General features: G+C 38.9%; 1 protein-coding gene across 1 annotated transcript in view; it reads right to left on the bottom strand.

The window, feature by feature from the left end:
- The window catches only part of LOC118406745, a 21,661-nt gene extending 7,768 nt beyond the window's left edge, over window positions 1–13,893 (bottom strand). The window contains exon 1 of the mRNA XM_035807044.1: window positions 13,705–13,893. The gene's annotated coding sequence lies outside the window, so the exon portion shown is untranslated. The remainder of the gene's footprint in view (window positions 1–13,704) is intronic.
- Window positions 13,894–16,061: the final 2,168 nt, after the last annotated feature.

Below are 16,061 nucleotides of genomic sequence, written 5' to 3' on the forward strand. Positions count from 1 at the left end.
CTATTGAGTCAGTAAGTCGAATTTGTCGAAGCTTGATGATTCTGCTGCTACCGTGAGCGTATTTCAGTGTATGAAGTGGTTAACGGCCCTGCACTGAGCAAACTCGTTAAAAAAAAAGTCATACCTACGTGCTAAATATCAAAACATTCGATCAATCAGGTAGCTATAGCACCCTGGTTTAAAAGTCGAGGTAAAAAAATAGCTTCTTTAGGTAGTCTGTTTAGTAAAAAGTAAGAAAATAAAAATCTCTACCTGTAAGTATAGGCTTCTCAGTGAAGATGACAAAACCTAAAATGGCGTTTAGTCTCCTTGGAGGTAAGCAGTTCTTTGGTAATGGTTTAGCGTCCAGTAATTGAATTATCATATTACAATAGAAAAACGTATTCTTACGCCAGTTGTGACGCACACGCACATGGCAACGCTCCAGAAAACACCCACGCTGTATATGCGTGACGTCAAACAATAAGTGCACCTATGTCTGTTTTCTGTGGAAACCTTTTTGTATATAGCGATCACGTCTTTTAACTAAATTTAGGCTTGTTCCTATGTTGTCGAGTTCAGAACTCATGACTATCGAAAGCTGAATATTACGTCAAAGACGTGGGTGCTGCGCGTCATTTTCGTCAATATTCATCATAACAGGAAGAGGCAAGAACGTTGTTTTCGAGCAAAGTTGACTGTTATGTAGAGGTAATATCTCACTGCACTTGAGGCAATGATGCGGCACTGCGGGGTTCGTTCATTGCGGCACTGTGTTGTTATTTTCGCCAATTTTGTTAATAGAATTTAGATATTTGCGTTTTTTGTAAAAGCATGACAGAAGATAGAAGATATTACAGAATACTGTACCCTAGACACAGTGGATAAAAAGCCACTGCTACTACGGCCCTTAAAAGGGTCTGGGACTACATTTACATTTACCTATGTAGACACATTTAATGCCACCACCAGCGGTAGAAATAACATAAGTCCTCTTTGACGCATGCAGTTTTTGTGGATAAGAATTGGACGTCTAGTGGCTCCATGTCTAATGCTATACTCTTCTTTAAATTCTTCTCATGCATTTGAAAATCACATCATTTTTATTGCCTTTTCTTGGAATGGTGTTAGGGGGATCATATTTCCTCATAAAAAGTCTGGGATTGGAATTTGTTTTATTAATAGTGATTACGAATTTATTGTGGTATGTTATTATAGATGACAAGAGGAGCGTGCCTACGACAAGAAAAATACCAACTACGGCACGAATCCATTTCTTAGATAAACTGCTTTGCACCGTTGGGGGTTGAACATCTCATTGCCACATACTGTAATAGCCTGTGACATTTATGCGTCCCTTGTGCTGGAAGGCAGTAAAGACCTAGCCAGGTGTGGCGGCTTTTGAAGGTTATAAGACTTGGCGTTCATTATTTCTCAACTGACAAGATATTGGAGTTAAAAAAAGGTCTCGAAGTAAAGATATCTTTCTCCCGAAAGAGAAATTTCAAAATATCTTCCTCGGCAGCCCCCTTATACCAGATTTATTACTCATCCAATAATTCTAATGTCGGTAAAAAATATTAACATACACATGCAATCAAACATGTATAATCTAACCTGTACGAGTGACTACCTCCACATACGGACTGATTTTTGGTGATTCCTTGGCATGTATATTTTCCCATTAACACAAGCATTAAATCCTGTCTATAGTATCCACCTGTCCACATAGACCACATCTTATCGGTCCCCTGGGTGGTCGTCTTGTGCAGTTTTGACTGTATTGACAACATAAAACCCCCTGGAAACAGTTTTACAAGAGCCCGGAACAACAGCCCTAAGTGATTGACACCTCAGGATAACGGTCGATCGATTCAAAAACGTGATTCGCATGCTGTACTGTAGAATGGTTGGTCTCGGTTTAGGTATGGGCAATACATTCTGCTTCAATATCAAAACTATAACCTTCACTGGAATGTACTACTCAAATATTTATACATGGTTATTATCACAACAAAATAGGGCTGGGTACCGGTACAGAAAATTCAGGTCCAGGTTCGGTTCAGGTCCAAAGGATTAGGTCCAGGTCCGGACCTGAACCTGGACCTGATGCAGTATGACTCATACCAATGGTCCATTTCACTACAAAGAATCTGTTTGGTGGAGTATTAGACTTACACTGGCGTTTTAAAACCATACAACGCTAACTGTACCTGTCACGATTGGCTGTAAAACTTGGTAGAAATTACTATAAATTCTACTCTACTTCACTCTTGTTATTTTCTTCCATCTGCAAGCGCTAAAACGTGTGAATGCCTGATAAAATAATCTGTTAATTTTCGAATCGGTCCAACATCCGGTCCACCCAATTTTTTCAGGTCCGGTTTTTCTGGACCGGTCCAATAAGAAAAATCGGTTTTGTACCGGTACGCAGTACCGATACCCAGCCCTACAACAAAAGATAAAAATATTGAATTTGTGTTGCAATCTGTGAATTGAAAATCTCTCGAAACTATGAGATACCTATAGCTAAGGTGTAATTGAACTTGTTTTGTTAACCGTTCGTGTTTCTGTTATTATTGAAGACCACAGGTTACGTTACCAATATTGCTAAGGTAACTTTTTATTACCTTTCTCCACGGGGTAACCTATATTCGTCGTTTATAAAAACAGGGCATTTAGGGATATTAAGTTAACGGGCGGTGGTTTCAAACTATGATATTTTGAACATACATTGCAGTTTGATATAAAAACTTGATAGGTTACGCTTGTACTTGAAATATTGAGGTTTGATATAACAACGGATAAAGGTTACCCCAAGAATAAAGTTGAACTAGCGTTCCAGACCTATACCTAAACATCTACATTTTTTATCTGTAACTGATGTTACGTTTAGGTACACATCAATTCACCATACACGTTTCGCCCCAGTGATTTTATCACCTCAAAAAGGCCCCTTTAATCAAATTTCGTCCGCGTCCGTCTAATTTATAACGCATCCATCGGTTTTCAATCGACTTTCTCTTATCTTGTTCCCAACGTAGCCGCTTCAGCGCCGAGCATATTAGGTGAAACTTTCATGTCCCTGGGAGGCAATATTGGCTCATGTTATTCGTTTCACGCGCGTTAGTGATTATTCAAGTCGATGAGAGCTGACAGCAAGAAGACAGATAGCCCCTAGCCTATAATCAACGAGCTGTCAAACTTCGACATTATTTGTAGAGCAGGTGAAAAATTTGCGGATACCTTGCACTGACGTCACCTAGTTGCCCATTGGTAAAGCTGCTAAGACCTTATATAACGTCCTTGTGTGATGGGTATTAAAAACAATATAGCAAACTATCTACGTATACTAAGAGGATAGAGTCTTATTTAGTTCCTTTAATAATTGTTATTCTAAGCTCCTTTATTGCCTTGTTGTCTAACCTTTATCGACGTAACACCCAATCAGTTTTGTAGCTTGACTTTAGCAACTATAAAAACAAACACGTGCCTGGGTTTTACATTAGGCACCCCCTTCTGCATTGAAGGGGGTGCCTATGTTCAAGAAAAAACCCACTAAGGTAAACAGAAATTGTATTCATTAAGATTTAACATAATGATTATGGCCCAAATTTTGAACAATAAAAAGTAGTGCTACAATGTAACTGCTAAAAACAGCTGCATTATATCTTGTAATATTTTACATTTTAGCTTACTGTACTTCAAAATATAGACATTTATAAATTACAATAATTAAACGTTGACTAGATCCCATTTGTGGAAAAAAAAGCCAAAGTGATCATAGAGAATTGTGTGCATTTAAAATTTCTATTCTTCGAAAATGTCAGTAAGCACAATTTTGAAATGTCACTACATTTATTATTACTGTTCCCTATAATTTGATACATGGCACCCTTTCACAAATCTCAGTATCTTTTGAAGGAATTTTATTGGAAATATCGATTGACTCGCTGTTTTTGTTTTATTGCTAGGCATTAATTGTACTAAACGTTCCCATCAATCACTGCGCTTCAGTATGGCGGAACCAAAATGGTGAAAATGTTCGACCGTGAAACTTTGGGGCACTTTATTCACACTTTTTACCAACTGAAAAAGGTTCAGCTCCGAAAGGGGTACTCTTTTGAGAATTCAAAATCATTTTGATACATTTATGTGAATTTTTGTCGGTGGGTGGTTGTTGGGATTCACGTAAAATAACAACATTGTGACCCCATAAAACATTCTATATACTACCGACACGTGCACTCTTTTCCTAAAAATATTGTGGTATAGTTTATGAATAGCTGGTTAGCCCACGACCTTAAAAAAACATTTAATAAAAGATGGCTGGGATTAATTAAGGATAGAAGGTAAGGGGAGGACCATTAACAATACTGTAATGGCTATGGCTATGGCATTAAGTAATGAAAATGGACTCTAAATGTTTCACATAGTTACGAGGTCTTCGACTTTTTGTCTTGAATGCAACGCCAAGATCTTTTGTAAATTAAGCAAGGGAAGAAGGTAAATGGAAATCATTAATACATGTATCTGAAATAGCATGAGCTATACGAAATAAACAAACAATCTGAATGGGGAAAAAAAACTCTGAATGTTTCAAGGAGGTATGTTATCTTCAATTGCTTGTTTTCAATCCAAGGACAAGGTCATATATGACGTTATTGATAATCCAAATATTCATTTTAAAACCACTTCTGCAGCGCACCATACAACTATCGATATATGCCAACATTCACATCCAAATAACGGTTGAAAAACGACCAAGTTGTGCAGGTAATACCGTTGTGTCTTGACAAGATATTAGTCTTCTGGGAAGATGAACGTCATGGTGGGACGACGCCGTGAATCACGTCGACGTTGAACGTCGATAAAACGAAACTCGGTCGTTCGGGATAATTTAGTTTGCGCTGGCTCGTTGCCTGTGGCGTTGTGTGGCATTCGTCTTGTGAACTTAATGAGGAGAATCTCTATATCTTCCAATTGGTAGCTTCAGGGTAACTTCCAAATTCTCCTAACGTTAGCATAGAATGTGACATTGTTTTGCGGTATTCTTTTATTTTGAGGTCATTCCATTGCCTGTAGAGTAATATGTTCTATTCATATTTTAATCTAAAAAATGTCTTTATTTCCTTCAGTTTCTTCCTTCTTGGTACATTTCAAATTCGCCACGATTTTCATTTTCGTCATGAATTTTATTTTTTTGTCATTGTAGCGCTATGTAATGCAGAAAATTATTTATGTCTATTAGCTACTGGCCGTAGAATAGCAACAAAATCCAACTTGAGCATCAGCCGAATGTTCATAAATTCTTATGATAATAAAATATTTGTTTTGTCGTTCTTTTATTGTCTCCAGATCTAGTGTGCATTATTCGTCCTTCAAATTGAAGTAGGAACATCCATATATATTTTAGTTAATAAACTTGCTGCAGGGTGGTAGCTAAATCCTATAACATACGAGAGCAACTGTCACACATTTTCGATATTCCTCCTTTAGTTTGTTATCCTTTCATTGCCTTAAGAGACATGTGTATTATTATTTTTTTTGAAATCGATGAGAGAAATATCTTTCGATTTTTAGTTGCCTGGCGCTGGGCAGAATCAAGATAAAAGCCTTACCAATATAACCTGAAAATCATATTCTTTGTTTATTTGTCGTTCTGTCATTTTGCTTAGAACTATATTGTATTCGTCTTTCAGAATCAATGAGGAAAGTCATGTAATATTTAAGCTACTGGCTACATGAAAACAAAACAAATATTAAGATCGTACACAAATTTTCGTCGTAAATTTTCATGTTTCTAAAGTTTGATCCAGTATTTTAACTTCATCTCTCTAACTCACAAATATTATATTTACTGTTGGCGCCATATGCATTTTCTTGTTTTTCTTACATTGTTTCTTGGAAGTTGCCAGTAAGCCCCTATGTATATCATGGCGCCTACAAGTCACATTACCCACACAGACTAGGCAGACCTTTTGGTATGATACACCCCCGTAGAATACAAATTATTTTAGAAAGATATAAACGTCAGGGGTTTAAGATTCAAAACATGTCGTACGAAAAAATAATCGGTGCTCTGGCGGTGACCTACAGTTTTGAATGCGTCGATAACTTTTATTGAAGATATATTATATTTACCTTCGCAAAGAAGGTTACGTATTTCACAATGTTTGTTATTGTATTGTTGTTGTAAGTGTGTCTGTATGTAGTTGAATAGCATATCTTGAGACGTTCTGGATGGAATGTATTGATATTTTAGCCTGGCTATTGATATTTTGCATGTAGGTAGGTTTTGGTAATATCTAGAAAGCATTGGATTTTGGCCCAGCAAGAGGCCTGTTACGGTACTGCCGCGGAGGGTCGGCCGGTTTCTATATCTTAAGTTAAAATGTTAAAAATTTAAATTGATAGATTTTTTAAGTGAAATGCAGTTGCAAATATCTTCTTCCATGAAATTCAGATTAATATTTGAACGTATAACACTCGAGTTATATCGTATAACCTCTTCTTTTTCAACGTATATTATAGAATCTACGCCCAATTTTCACAATGATTCAAAGGTTGACCTCTTTATTTATTATACATTACCTGAGATAGATTCGTCTGAAACAGGAACTCTTGTATCTAGATGGAATATGAACTGTCCCACGGCGACACATATTAGCACCCTAAAGTCATTTGACACTAAGCCCTTCAAGCCCTTGCTGCCCTATTAAATCTGACACCCAAACGGCCGTTAAACCGCTAGGCATAAACCCATACACACTTGTATTAACCCTATTCAGACCGGGCTTTTTTGGTCATCCCTGGACCGGGGGGGGGCTTTTGAGGCCCTCCACTTCTAAGTTCTATAACTCTAAAACAACGTGCCGTAGGGCCACCAAATTTTCAGGACATGATTTCGACATAATATCTGACAAGTATTTGACGTTTGACGTTACGTTGACGTAATATGACGTAATTATGACGTCATCAATTTGATTACATTGGCCAAACCCATGAAAAATGGGTATTCTCAGAAAACTTCAAGTTATGCTGCAAAAATGTAACAACAAGTGTAGATAACAGAATAATAATGTTTATTACGACTTGCGTTGCCAATAGCAACATCAATGACGTCAATATGACGTCATAAAATGACGTCATGCACATCTAAGATACGAGTTGGGCTCGGCCATATTATATCCACCACCTTGAATTTTTAAAAATACTTTTTTTGCAACAAATAATCACAAAGGGCAATGGAAATAGACTAAATTCATTCATTTAGATGGTTTTTGATGAAAAAATACCAGGTAGTTACAAATTTTAAGGGATAATTAGCTTGTTATTCTTGATCTGGCCATTCGGTCCGCCATCTTGGATTTTGGGCTGATGACGTCATCAAATTAGCATAATTTATGCATATATAATTATGAAAGATATGCTGAATAATAGAAGATTTTATTTATGTAACAAAATCGCAGTAATATAGCAAATAAATGTGAAAAATACATAATTAGAACCAAAAATAGTGATTTTTGGCAAAACTGCCTGTCAACAAACGGTTGCCATGGCAACACGAAAAAATGGAAAATTTGTCAAACTTCGTAAAATTGTTGCCAACAATATTTTAGGAAAACTCACCAAATTTGGTGGCACTAGCGTAAGCCGTTCTGGCGTTATAGGACATCGAAGTTAGCGCGGGCCTCAAAAGCCCCCCCCCCGGTCTGAATAGGGTTAAGGCTATAGTCTCTCATTTTCCAACGCATCCCCATTTCCCTTTTAGAATACAAGATAGGGACATCTAAGCAATTCATTTGACACACTGAATACGTTAATACATGCCATGTATTAACGTATTCAGTGTGTCAAATGAAGGGGGCCATAAACCTACAATTTAAAAAAAAAACTGAAAAGAAATGTTATAGATCTTGTCTTTGTGTAGTCTCAAAGCAGATCTTGTGGTAGCATAAAATAAGATAGTATCATAAGCTGGGAAAGAAGTTTAGCCAGCATGCAGAGGAGTCAATTGGCCGCACAAAAATGGAGGTCTCCCTTATGCTTTTTAACATCAGATATTACGTTATGTTTTTGTCTCAGTATTGTGAGAGGCTTGCTTTTATCTCAAGTTGCCTGTATATGTATTAGACCTTTGCAGACTTATTACTTCCAAGAGCTTCCCAAAGCTACTTATAATTCAAAACGTGTCCTCAACTCTCAGTTGCCAAAGGAATACATGTACAAAGCAAGCACGGATAAGAAAGAAGAGGGAAATTTCATCTTAGTTTCATTCTACAAATGATACATGATATATGTATCATGCAAATATGATATGTATTCCAAATGAACATTAAATCCAGCGTGACATTAGTCATTACGTTTATGAAGCAGTACATCCGGGAATGCATGAAATCGATTAGGCCCAACTCTCGCGAGTAAAGTTAAGTCTCGCGAGAACAGACAAAGTTTCCACCCAAAACTCTCGCGTGAGTTCATCAGACTCCTTTCTATTCCAGAGGCACTACCCTTTGCCATGGCCTTTCAAGAAACACGTTGATTCAATTTCGTTTGCCTGATTAAAATAACTTAACCAAAAAAAGCGCAGTCTCCCCTTTGCTTTAGACGTCAACAATTTACCTTCATTTAATCATTAACAGTGACATTCTTTTATCCAACAGTGCATGTACGCATGTACTAGTACATGTGCGGAATATTTGCAGGCTTAGTATTTTCCGTTACTTCTTGTGCTTCACTCTAATCGTTATTCCTCATTGAAACCAACCTTATGTTGTAATCAGAATAAAGAAAAAAGTTCAATTATCCTTAAAGAAATACTGTGAGAAATTGCCTCTTATTATGCATGCATCCAGTGATATCATTTAATTAAGTGTGATAACAGGTTTCCTATACGTAGTCAAAACGATCGAAGTCTCGCCACAGTAGGTAAACTCTCGTGAGAATAAACAAAGTTTTCTCAAAACTCTCGCGAGAATTTATCAGACTCCCTTCTGTTCCATAGACCACCCAAAGACACAAGCCTTGCCATGGCCTTTCCAGAAACACGCTGATTCAATCTCGGGCGGTTGATTAAAATCGATGAACGTTACCGCCAATTATGCAAATGAGCTCACCGTCGCCATGACAGCAAGGCACCAGGATTTGGGGAAGTCGCAATTTAGTCACGTTTCAAGCCGATATCTATGGCCTAATTCTTCATGGGTATTAGGAGGCTCGATTGTTTGCATGATAATACTAGTACACGATACATCCTAAAAGGATTGACGTATACACATGGGTTTTCGATCGTGTCTAGCATATAAATCCTGTAACAAAAATTTAATTCCAGGTTCTGTTTTTTAAAAGGGAGTCCTGTCTTCCCTGAACCAAGGCATTCTCTTCTTGCTGTGTACATTATTGATAATGCTGTAGAAAGCTTCAAGCTTAAACGAGCTTAACAAGATCCCACGGTTGATTGGTTACTTGCAATTAAACCAACATTTGGGCTTATCTCTTATGCCTATCAGAAGGCGTTTTCCTTCACATACGACGCCTATGTTCTAATACATTTGTAACAGAGCTTAGGAATATGCGTGTATACCATGGACCCCAGCTGACTATGTGTACCGGGTCAGTAGCCAATATCTTCGGTGGTTCAAGACAGTACGCCCGCCCATCATATTTATCGCCCCGGGGAGGTTCTGCCCGAGAAGGTTTGGCTCGGGCCCTGGTACATTTCGAAGCCAGTAAATTGCACAACAGTTTATCGCACACTTCTATTAATTGCATGGAATCCCCAAAGCCCGTGGTGGTGCGGTGCATCTGGATAACTTCGCTTTGTTGCACCACCCGGATAATTGCACGAAATATGCTGGCAAATGGGGTGTGCAATTAAACGGCTTCTACTATACTAAAATTCCATCGTGCGAAACCTCAGCGGACCGCCAATTTAGATCGCCGGGCATACTGCAATGGGCTGCCGAAGAAATCGCAGCGGACCGCCAATTTAGATCGGCGGGCATACAGCAATGGGCTGCCGAAGAAATCGCAGCGGACCGCCAATTTAGATCGGCGGGCATACAGCAATGGGCTGCCGAAGAAATCGGCTGGAGGCCCGCGTTGTTGGTCTGACACCAAGAACAACGTGTGCAGAAAGACAACCATGATTTAACAAACGGCGGGCGTTTGAAATATGGCATCTATTATCATAGCTTGACGGCAATGGCACTCCAAGGATGTTATTGGGTACCGTGAGATTTTAGTATGGATTTTACGTGAACCACAGGAAATATGATTATTATTTTTATCATACTTTAACTGTGTTATAGGAGACCGGCATCCGGCGTCTAAAACACATTAGGAGAAGTATCTCAAACAAAAGCGTGGGTGATAAATTGTTTGACAGATCGCATGCATCCGGCCAATAACGTCTAGAACAATTAGAAAAAGAAGAAGAATTGCAGTATAGAATGTTTCTGAAACGTACCTTTAAATAGGTCCGTTCGAGTTACATTCTAAAATTCAAGAAAATGTTCACAACGAAATATAAGAAGGAAATACACAAGGATTTGAGAACCTTTTGTGTATTCTTGACGATTCGTAAACCTACAGCAAACTATTAGATTCTCGATGCTCAAATCCCATGAATATTATCTGGAAATACTGTAACAGGAACTGAAATTCAGACACTGTACAATGTTAATTAAAGAAAGACGCCTCCGGGATATATATATGGGATTTAACGATCATGGTCGCAAAGCTGTATCAAACAAGGTTAATGAATGTTGCTTTATCCTCACGGCAGTAAAAAATAAAGAAGAAAAGTATCTTCTTAAGCCTGTTGGGACATAGCCGTGTGCGTTAAGGCTTTTGCTATCTCTGCCTGCTATGGGTGGACGACAATAGGGGATAGTTCAGGCGTTACGTCTTCGGGGTCTATGCGAAGGTAATTTTTTTCACAACGGGGTGTTTTGCTTTCCTTGTCTGTGCACTTCTATTAAATAAATGCTAGACTTATTTACTGAAGGGAAAGAGAATAAGGGGTAGTTCAGGCGTAGTTCTTTCGGGGTCTGCGTCGAAAGGTAATCTTCTAAGAAACGGGTGTTGTACGTACTGTGTTCTTTTCTAAGATGGTGAATGACACCTTATAACTTATACAATGTATACAGGGCTCGAAATACCACATGCATATGCAGGTTAGTACAGGTAAAATTGGAGCTGTGCAGGTATTTCTGATGTCTACTTGCACCTTACCTGCACTGGTCCATCTGCTGGACGGATTTTACGCATAAATGTCCTATTAGAATTATCGGTATATGGATTGTTAGTTATTAGCTGCATTGACTGTTACCACCTATAAAGTATCAAAGAAAAAAATAGCAATGGTTCCCGAAAACTTTTAGTATGATCCATACTTCCTAATTTCACAGTGGTGCAGGTAAAAGTTGTCTGGTGCAGGTAATTTTCAATGTTTCCTGCACCAGTGCAGGTAGGCAGAAAAATGTATTTCAAGCCCTGGTATAGTAAATTGTGATGGACTTCTATAAAGGCTAACGTAACAATTTTACCGTCTCAGACATTCTTAGACAGAGTGGCAAGAAGTTCAGTACACGTGTGGGTTATGTTGTTGTAAATGGGTGTCTACGCTTGTAGAATTCATGAAAAATAAATGGAATAAAAGTAACGTGCACAAAATGTCAAAATAATGAAATAAAGAAACAGATGATACTATGTGGAATCATAATAACAGAATAATAAAGGAAACAGAATCTAATCATTCCGAGAATGATTTGATTTCTGTTTCTGTTATTAATAATTTGGTTTCTTCTAATCATTTTATCATCTGAATAAGAATAACAACGTTCCTTAGCCCTATATCCTGAGGAAAAATTTAAGTTACACTGTCGGCAGACAAAAACACAAAGAAAACGAGGCAAAATATTAAGGTAAAAAATAATACATCTAAAACGCTGTCCTAAGTTTACACTAAAACACGCAAGCGTGTAAATTCTCTCTCTCTCTCTCTCTCTCTGTGTGGGTGTGTGTATGTCTGTCTCTATCCCTCTCCCTTTCTGTCTGTCTGTCGACTTGTGTGTGTGTGTCTCTGTCTGTCTCTCCATCTCCCACTCTGTCTCTCTGCCTGCCTGTCTGTTTGTCTCTGTCTCTCTATCTTTCTATCCCCTCAGTCACTCTCTTGTTACGCTTTCCAGCAACAGTCACTGGCATTAGGTTACATCAATGTTTCTTTTACAAACTATAGCCAACTACGTCGTATGCGGGTGCCACGGATAAGTGTTTTGATACGGGCGGGTGTCGGATATCTCTGTAGAATACGGGCCGACACCATTGTTAATTTAGTAAAGGAATCATCCCCAACTAAGCTAAAGCATGGTGCTTCTTTTTAAGTGGCATTTGCCAGAGCAATGTGGCTTTTTACGGATCAAGTTTTCCGGTAAGCCCACCGGGTCACCCCTACTCTTCCTGATAAATGTGTAGGGTTATTTTTCGTGCAGAGGTTTGACGCGTGACGCATACACCTGAAGCATTCATACAATAACCGTTGATGGTGCTTTACTTCACCATCCGAAATGAGTACAGTACTGTATTACAACCGCTCAAACCGTACCCGAGTAGGGTTAGAACCTTGCTTTACAAATGCTTTTTGTGGGGTATCAATTTCAAGCAGCTGTGGGGTTAGTTTACACGTGTGCACAGATTTTGCTGTGCGTCTTTTCCGTGCAATGCGTTCTATTCGCTCCCCTCATAGAAAGAAACTTCTACTACTAACAAAGTATAATATAGACGTTGGAAACCCAACATCTGCTTCGAGACTTTAACTGTGACGTCAAGCCTGCTAGTAGCGAAATCTGGATCTCATCCAAAGTAAGGAGGTGGCGTGATGCGCCCTAGCCTCGGTGCCAGACTGCTTCCGGGGCCTACACATGACAGCTCCTCGGTTCTAGGGCTAACATGTCCCGAAGAAACTTTGTCTAGTGTCCGGGCTATCGGAATAGTATAAGATATACATTGTTTCTGCATTTCACTTGCATATCGTCAATGAATTATTAAAGTTGAGATATAGTATTTTAGGAAATTTACGACAGCAATTTTTAAGAATTCTGTAGACCAATCTTCTTTAGTATAATCAAAAAGAACTTTGGGGTCTACCAAAATGAAACGGAGGGGTGAAGGAAGGCGTCTGATTTTTGAGCTCCCTCGAGAGTCAGACTAATTTTAAGTCCCTTGACAGTAGATGTGTAGTTGTCTATATTACGCCTTTGTGGTAACGTTCAAACTATTATCTGCTTTCTCTGGCCTATCTTACCTTTTTGTTAGAATTAGAGACAAGTTTACAAACTATCGACAGACTACCGTTTGCATCCATTGTAGACAAATGAAAGTTTTTTTCAAAGACCTTTCAGTGCACACAAAGACGCAAACAAAGACGCGAAACAAAGACGCGAGGCAAGCCTTGGAGACTCACGCGTCAAAAAAAATATTTCATACAAGCTCACAACACGCGCCGCAACAACGGCGATCGATTTTTGATATGTCACTCGCGTATAGCGTTGTAATAAATCTTCACGATAGCGAGCAAACAAAGCAAGTCAAATCACGAATCGCGAGTTTGTGGCGAAGGAAAGCGGTCGTTTGAAAGCGCTACTGAGATACATCGCACAGACACATTCAATAGTATACAGGTAAAAATGATGTATATATCATACAAAGAACATTATTTACCTGGAATGTAGGGTGAGAGTTGCACAAAAGATGAGAAAATGAAGGTTGAAAACGGCGAGACGTCAGGACCTTGCCCCTGTGGTTGACAAAAGACTGAGACTGAAGCCGCTCTTGCTGTGAGCAAAAATCTCGTCTGATCTGAACAGAACTGGTTTGCGCTGGACTGAAGCAGTTCCCAGCGCGCGCGCGTAGCCTGATTTGCATAGATTACGGGGCGTGCCCATCTCCTTGGAAGAAAAGGGGGCACCACACGCAAGACGTAAGGGGCTGATTACGTAATCTTCAAGAAGATGCAAGGTGTGGTGTCATTTTGTACGTCTATCTTGTAATACTTGAGCGTTTGTGTCTCACACCGATGGAAAGACTTTAAAGATAGAACAAAAAGTAACCGGATCTTACATTTGAGAACAGTGTCATGCATATGCATATGCACAACAAAATTGCGTAAACAAATAGTTTTCCTAAGCTTAAATGTGTAATATTTCAATCTGTAACTTTAACTGCACTGTTTTTTTTTTTTTCAAAAACAAAAGCTATGTCTATGGAATCGTCCAAAGTGATTCTTTGCAGGCGGTACCGTAACAAAGACAAAGTCCAAGGTCACTGAATTCAAACAATCCTGGCGTCTTCAAATAACAACACACCTTACTAAGGATGCAGTGTGTGGCAGAACTTAGGAATAGATGAGAATTTGTGGTCTCGCCAGCCTCGCTAAAGAAATCCGGGCTACATTTATGAAGTTATAAAGAAGATAAGACTTATAGTATGCGTCCAAGGGATTGTACAATATTTCCTGGGGGTGGGTGGGTTGGTGAACAGGGCCACTGGAGACAAACCCTTCCCCGTAACGGTTATTTACCGTGCAAACCCTCAAGGTCGGACAAGAAAAGATTTGGAGGTAGTACGTACAACGACAGTAAAAACAGATGTGTGCATGTTGCCTCTTTCCCCAGGCATGTCCTCAATGAAAAGCGACCTGCAGGCGGATTTGAGCTTTCATGAATAAACACAGGTTCAAACAAACAAACCCATGTAGTGGTAACAAGTAAGTATCTAATACCAGCTCAAAAAAGAACAAGAAACAGTCATGCCTTCAAATACCAGAGTTACCAACCTAGGATTGGAACTTGTTATCACCAAGTACAGTAGGGGCATCTTCTCTTGGTAGTTTTAAAGAACGCTTGCAGATAGATGTGCAAAAGTGTAATATAACCAGCTGCTGCCGCGCCGCGTGCCTGCAAAGCTGGTGTGTTACGCCGAACGGCGGTTATACCGGCTATATAGATACAGATACAGATACAGATACAGAACAAGTTGACTAACATTATTTTTCATAGGGTAATAGGCAAAATGATATATAACAGTGATATACATTAGCAACATATTTTGGCACAAATTAAGATAATCGAAACCACACACTAGAATTAACCTTGTGTCATTTTTCGGTGCATGCTTTTACTCTGGCTTTTCTGAAGTTCTTCTGAAATGTCCTTCTATATTTCTGAAGGTTAGATAAAATCGAAACACTAAAACTTAAACTCTTCTGACATTTGAACTATGACCTTTCCCGCTGTAAAATAACGAAACTACGAATACATCGATGAAGGTTAGACATCCAGGTCATATAAAGACAGACATTACAAAAGTTACTCCAAATCTAGATACGTGTTGTGAAGCTTGCCGTGCTGATTTTTGTAACCTTTGCATTGAGCAACAAAATACAAAGGTTGAAGAAAAAGCGGAATTGAACCACCCGTGAGCATTCCAGTCAATATCTTTCCCATTTAACTACTGCTGGTCTAAATCATCACTTATTACATAGCTGGATACCAACGTGGTGCCATTGTAATCTTGTCTAAGGCCACAGCAAGTAAATTTTATCGATGAAATCCTGTGCAGAGTGCAAAAATATTGGGATATCGCAAAAAAACAAGATGGATAAAAAACAAACAAAATAGTCGCCATAAACGTCGTAACAAGATTTGAAGTGACAAAACGTGGCGTCACAACTAACAAGGCATTCGTTCCTGTATTAAAGAAGTGAACTAGTGTAGTAAAAGTGATACCTGTGTGGTACACTGGTATCACTTTCCAAGCTGACAAAACTACTATAATGGCTTCCATATAATTATCCAACATGTTTCACTTCTTTGTAGTCATGGCTACCTCCCTAGTGTCACTTCTACCAGTTTGATTATTAGGCTTCAACACAACATGTTTGCCTATTTTGACCATCACGTGCACCGAAGAGGATTTTTTTTTCTGAAATCAGGCGAAAATTCATGAGGGCGCTGATGTCATTCAGAAGATTTACTTGCTGTGGCCTAATGTAGTTTAGGGTTGTAAAATGGACTGAT

Source organism: Branchiostoma floridae, chromosome 19 (assembly GCF_000003815.2).
Source record: "Branchiostoma floridae strain S238N-H82 chromosome 19, Bfl_VNyyK, whole genome shotgun sequence".
Taxonomy (NCBI): domain Eukaryota; kingdom Metazoa; phylum Chordata; class Leptocardii; order Amphioxiformes; family Branchiostomatidae; genus Branchiostoma; species Branchiostoma floridae.